Source organism: Triticum urartu, chromosome 2A, assembly GCF_056163025.1.
Source record: "Triticum urartu cultivar PI428250 chromosome 2A, HENAU_Tu73, whole genome shotgun sequence".
Classification (NCBI taxonomy): Eukaryota; Viridiplantae; Streptophyta; class Magnoliopsida; order Poales; family Poaceae; genus Triticum; species Triticum urartu.
This window is the reverse complement of record NC_141874.1, coordinates 19,296,468-19,303,505: the sequence shown is the minus strand read 5'-3', so window position 1 is coordinate 19,303,505 and position 7,038 is coordinate 19,296,468.

Genomic DNA, 7,038 nt, shown 5'->3' with positions numbered 1-7,038 from the left:
CACCTCTCGTGAAAAAGACAAATTTCCGCCGATTCAGTTGGAAGCGGGTCAAATTTTAACTACAGCTGCCTCATAGTTTGCTATTTATTTTTTCCAAAAATCATTTCTAGGTACATAAGTACCTATTTAATCATAGAAACACCAAAAAAATTCCAAGATTCAACCACTAGCTAGGAACGGTCAAGCCCGCCGTTTTGACCGCATTTTGAAACGGGCATAAAAATTCAAAAAAAAATCAAAAAATTGGAGAACCTTCGCATTGTGTCATTATATGTGACCAAGTTTCCAGGAAAAATAATAAACTTGTAATATGGAAATTATTTTAGAAAAGTGTTCTCATAAATGAGCTATCATGTGTGAAGATTCATGGATTTCAACCCAAACGCTCAATCTCATGGTCACATTCATGGCATAGTTTGTTCAAATGATCTCATATTGTGCACAAGGGTGCATCTTGGAATTCCAAACAATGTTGCCTAAGGAAGTTTTCATTTTCGTTGGACGAAAAAACCATTTTCCATTTTTCGAGTGCTCGAAAGAAGGTTTTTTTGTGAAGGAACTACCAAATAATTGTTGCAAAATTGGACCAAATCATTTTTATAAAATACTAGGCCATATTTAATGCACAATTGACAAAATGGTTGGGTGGAAAATTTTTTGATCCACCTCTCGTGAAAAAGACAAATTTCCGCCGATTCAGCTGGAAGCGGGTCAAATTTGAACTGCAGCTGCCTTGTAGTTTGCTATTTATTTTTTCCAAAAATCATTTCTAGGTACATAAGTATCTATTTAATCAGATAAACACCAAAAAAATTCCAATATTCAACCACTAGCTAGGAACGGTCATTCCCGCCGTTTTGACCGCATTTTGAAACGGGCATAAAAAATTCAAAAAATTCAAAAAATTGGGAAACCTTCGCATTGTGTCATCATATGTGGCCAAGTTCCTAGGAAAAATAACAAACTTGTAATATGGCAATTATTTTAAAAAAGTGTTCTCAGAAACGAGCTATCATGTGTGGAGATCAATGGCTTTCAAGCCAAATGATCAATCTTATGGCCACATTCATGGCATAGTTTGTTCAAATGATATCATATTGTGCACACGGGTGCATATTGGAATGGCAAACAATGTTGCCTAATGAAGTTTTCATTTTTGTTGGACGAAAAAACCATTTTCCATTTTTCGAGTGCCCGAAAGGAGGTTTTTTTGTGAAGGAACTACCAAATAATTGTTGCAAAATTGGACCAAATCATTTTTATAAAATACTAGGCCATATTTAATGCACAATTGACAAAATGGTTGGTGGAATTTTTTTTGATCCACCTCTCGTGAAAAAGATAAATTTCCGCCGATTCAGTTGGAAGCGGGTCAAATTTGAACTGCAGCTGCCTCATAGTTTGCTATTTATTTTTTCCAAAAATCATTTCTAGTTACATAAGGACCTATTTAATCATAAATACATGGTTTGGTGGCGATATGTCGAGGTTTGGGCGGTGGCCGAGGGCCCCAACTCTAGAGCGCGTAAACTCGCATGCCCGTCGCGTGGTCACCGCGTGACCGTAATGTTGCCATGTGTTTTGGGCGGCCTAGGCATGTCTAGTGGGTTGGGAAATCCCCAGGTTGGTGCTAGGAAGAAAATTACAACATAAGATTCTCACGAGGAGACCGATCGATGCTCAAACATGAATTAGCAGCCAAGTGTTTGATTAGCGGTACGGGAAATGCACATGGCCAATGGGCGTGAGTTTTGGCTGAGGATGATCATCTACTAAGGAGAATGTCTTCACAAATTTTTAGCTCAAAAGGAGGATCCTAGGTGGTACTTGCTTTGCAAAGTACCACGCTGGACAAAAATATGAATGTTGAAGCTGGGCTCAAAATAATGAATGGAGTGAGCTGAAATTTTGTGGAGGATGATTATTTGGGCATAGGAAAGCATTGTAGAAAATTGATACCATTTGGACATGCCAAAGAAGTACTTCCTTCACAATGCTCTTCTATTGACAGAAACTTGGGAAAACTAGTGAGAGAGATTGGATGAATGAAATGATCTCAAAATTGGTGTAGGTAAGTTACTTAGGTATGGTCATGCGCTGGTAAATTTTTAGATCATTTGGGTAAGCCTAGATAGTACTTACTTCACAAAGCTTCTCTCGAGGTAGAAACTTTGGAAATTTTCCGAGAAAGATTTACTAGGAAAATTGAGCTGAATATTATCATGTGGCAATGATTTGAGTATGGAAGAGTGCCCAAAAAGTTTGAGGGTAATAGGAGGGGTCTATATAACACTTGCTTTGCAACGTGCCAATTTGGCCATAAAATATAAATTGAACCTGGGCTCACATAGATGATTTGACTGAGCTGCAATTTGGAGGAGGTTGATAATTTGGGCATATGAAAGAACTGTATAAATTTCATGTCATTTAGAGATATAAAAAAGGTACTTCCTTCACAATGCTTCTAGGTGGACAAAAACTTTGGAAATTTGCCGAGGAAAATTTGCTAGGCAAATGGAGCTGAATTTTGTCATGCGGTAATAATTTGGATAGAAAAGAGTGCCCAAAAATTCTGAGGGCAATCAAGAATATATAAATAGCACTTCCTTCATAAAGTGTTGTTGTGAACAGAATAGGAAAATGAATATTGTTGAATTAGTTTTGAACTAGACAAGGAAGGATTTGAACATATTTGATGAAGATATGACCCAAAGAATTTATGAGATTTTTTTGAGAATTTTGGGAATGACAGAAATATAGGTTGCTTCACAACCTAGGGCAAAAACTGCCACATGGACATGACACATAGGCAAAACTGATGAGATGGCGCCTAGTCATCGCAACCCACCACAATTTACAAGGCTATGACCATCTATATTGGTCGTTAACAACTAGAAATAAGGCAGCGGACTAGCGCTGTTTGCTTTATGACCATTTCGTGTAAGGAAATTATGACCTTTCTGACCAAAATGGTCGCAATGGTTTAGGGTTTGGAGCCCCCCAGACAGCTTTTGACCAATTGGTCTAAAATGGTCATAAATTTATGACCAATTCTTCGAGGGTCACTGACAGAAGGTCATAAGTTGACATATTTCTTGTAGAGCAGCATCGCGCATTCAAGCCGCAACTACCATCCAGATGGTCTTCATGGTGTGCAACCTTGCTCGATTTCAAGACCGAAGAGGGAGAAGCGGCGCCGTTTTTACTGCCATACAAGGGTACGTATTGCCATCAATTGCCGAGACCCCATCAGATGCAATCTCTTCTCCAGAAGTGGGCGCAAGGCCAAGGATTGTGAGTGCGCTTTGCACCCCACCGCAACATCGACACATTTCCCTCCTGTCCGACAGCACCTCGCGCCCCGACAGCCATGCCCCGCCTTGGGGACCCTCCATACCACCTGATGGAGAGCGTCGTGGTCATGGCGACCACACCCGCCTTGGAGCAGCAGGCGGCCCACCTGCAAAGCATGAAATTGTTTGCATGGGTAGGCGCCATTTTCCCGTGTTTGTCGCCAACATCGCCGACACCATCTAGTCATGCACCCGCATCGTGAAGGAGTTATTCGTTGTCGTTCCCCACTACCCAGGAGATTTCTTCATCACCTTCCATCATCAACATCAGAGAGACATTGCCATCACTGCTTTGGGAAATATCATGGCAGTCAAGCTAGGCATCCGCTTCTCCAACTGGACACCGCGCGCCCGTGTGATGACCCGCAAGTGCACACGGCTGTTCTAGCACTTTCATGATAAGAAAAGTGTTGAACACACGGTGCTGATACGAAGGCACCACAAACCCCGCAACTATGTCGTCACTTAACGCAGTCACGTACGCACCCAAACCGGAGTTTAAAAATTAGCCTATTGTATAAGTTGCTAGGTAAACATGATAAAAGGGGTGTTTACTATACTATGAACAATAAGGTAAAAAATAGTAATAAAAAGAGACTAAGTTAGTAGAGACGGTGCTTGAGTACTAAACTGCTCTCGAGTGTTTCGAAGTCATTACCATCAATATGACTTGCGAAACAAGTGCGGAGCAAATGCTCTCTGTCGTGTCCTCTACCCATCCTTCATATACATAAGTGTGCGGTTCCCTATACAGAACATGTTCTACTCTAACATAGACTTGATGCCATATACGCCACCAACTATAGCTTCTCCCACGCCAGTTATCACAGACGGTCAAATTAAGGGTTTCCCCGTGGACTTAACCAGATGTGGGTTAACCTGTGCTCCCCTATCAATTGCAGCGGTGAGGAATTGAGGCTTTTGCTATCACCTCCAATTACCTCAACATCCTAACCCTTACACCGACAGTAGTGGCTCCATGGCCAATCACGGTGGTAGTGGGAGCGAGGCCTCCTCTCAACACTCGTGAAGGGTACTAACTCGAACATGAACACATCATATTGGATCGCTTGGAAAATAATCGTTCTAATCATAAAAGAGTTCATCTGTATCCTCGAGAACAAATATAACTACTCAAACATAAAGGAGAGGGTCAAGTTACATGTAGACATCGAGCTAGTGAAGGGACAAGGTGTAACGCCCTCGATGCGGCTATATCTCCCACGTGTCGAAGCACGACTTAGAGGCATAACCGCATTGAAAGCAATGTCGCAAGTGAGGTAATCTTCACACAACCCATGTAATACATAAAGGGACGGAGATACATAGTTGGCTTACAATCGCCACTTCACACAATTACATGAATAAAGCATTACATCATCCAGTTACAATCAAGGTCCGACTATGGAACCAAAATAAAAGAAGAACCCCAAATGCGACACGGTCCCCGATCGACCCCAACTGGGCTCCACTACTGATCAACTAGAACGAAACAACACAAAGGACAAGATCTTCATCGAGCTCCTCCTGAGCTTGGTTGCGTCACCTGCACTGACTCATCGCACCTGCAAGCTGGTTTTGGAAGTATCTGTGAGCCACAGGGACTCAGCAATCTCACACCCTCGTGATCAAGACTATTTAAGCTTATGGGTAAGGTAAAGGTATGAGGTGGAGCTGCAGCAAGCGACTAGCATATATGGTGGCTAACATACGCAAATGAGAGCGAGAAGAGAAAGCAAAGCACGATCGAGAACTATGATCAAAAAGTGATCCTAAACAACCTACGTCAAGCATAACTCCAACAACCGTGTTCACTTCCCGGACTCCGCCGGAAAGAGACCATCACGGTTACACACGCGGTTGATGCATTTTAATTAAGGTCAAGTTCAGGTTTTCTACAACCGGACATTAACAAATTCCCATCTGCCCATAACCGCGGGCACGGCTTTCGAAAGTTCAAAACCCTGCAGGGGTGTCCCAACTTAGCCCATCACAAGCTCTCACGGTCAACGAAGGAATAGACCTCCTCCCGAGACGTTCCGATCAGACTCGGTATCCCGGTACTCCAAGACATCCTCGACAATGGTAAAACAAGTCCAGCAAGACCGCCCGATGCGCCGACATCCTGATAGGAGCTGCACATATCTCGTTCTCAGGGCAACACCAGATGAGCGCTCCGTACAACTAAAACCATCCCTCAAGTTTCCCCGAGGTGGCGCTGCAAAGGACTCTAGTTCGGACCAACACTTAGACAAGCACTGGCCCGGGGGGGTTAAAATAAAGATGACCCTCGGGATGCGCGACTCCCAAGGGAGAAAGGCTAGGTGGCGAATGATAAAACCAAGGTTGGGCCTTGCTGGAGGAGTTTTATTCAAAGCAAACTGTCAAGGGGTTCCCATTATAACCCAACCGCGTAAGGAACGCAAAAATCCGGGAACATAACACCGATATGACGGAAACTAGGGCAGCAAGAGTGGAACAAAACACCAGGCATAAGGCCGAGCCTTCCACCCTTTACCAAGTATATATATGCATTAATTAAATAAGAGATATTGTGATATCCCAACAAGTAAACATGTTCCAACAAGGAACAACACCTCCATGTTCCAACAAGGAACAAACTTCAATCTTCACCTGCAACTAACAACGCTATAAGAGGGGCTGAGCAAAGCGGTAACATAGCCAAACAACAGTTTGCTAGGACAAGGTGGGTTAGAGGCTTGGTTCACAATATGGGAGGCATGATAAGCAAGTGGTAGGTATCGCAGCATAGGCATAGCAAAAGAGCGAGCAACTAGCAAGCAAAGATAGAAGTGATTTCGAGGGTATGGTCATCTTGCCTGAGATCCCGCAAGGAAGAAGAACGAGTCCATGAAGAAGACAAACGGACGTAGACGAACGGTTCCTCACAAGCACGACGTTACCGGAACCAACCCGAAGAAGCAAACACCGGAAAGGAAGCACACAACATAGTAAACAAACCACACATGAACATGGTATGATATGCGAGATGCGGTATGCGATGCATATGCATGATTGGACAAGGAATGCATGACCCTGGCCTCAACTTGGAAATCCAAGAGTGCCACTGGAAAGATGAGATGAAATCGCTTGAAAACGATATAAAGATCACCGGAATCGGAGTTACGGTTTGGAAATGGCAAGCGATTCGAATATGACACCGGTCTGCGATTTACAGCAAGTAGTCATCTAAATGCAATGAGATGAACATGCTACAGTACCCAAACATGGCATCAAAATACATGACAGGGATGCATTCAAGATGCTTAACAAAAGTCTAGCACTGAGCTACGGCCAATTCATCCATTAACAGGTTCAAACAAGCATGGCAAAAATGCATATGGTAAACAGATCTCAGACTTAGTGAAATTAACACTTGTCTGGAATTTCAGATCAGATAGCACTCTTTGGAGCAACAAAACTACATGCTACAGGACCTGAACATGGCAAAGTAAAGCATGGCATGGAGCTACTCAAAGAGCTTAACAAAAGTCCCTTAGTGACCTTGAGCCAAAAGGGATCACAAAATACATTTGCAAGCATGTGAACATGGCAAAAACATAATCAGTTTTCAGACTTAGTGAAAACTGGAGCATGCTGAAACATATCTCAAGTAGGCATGTTTACGAGCTCGATGCACTCACTACGGAGTAAGTCATGATAA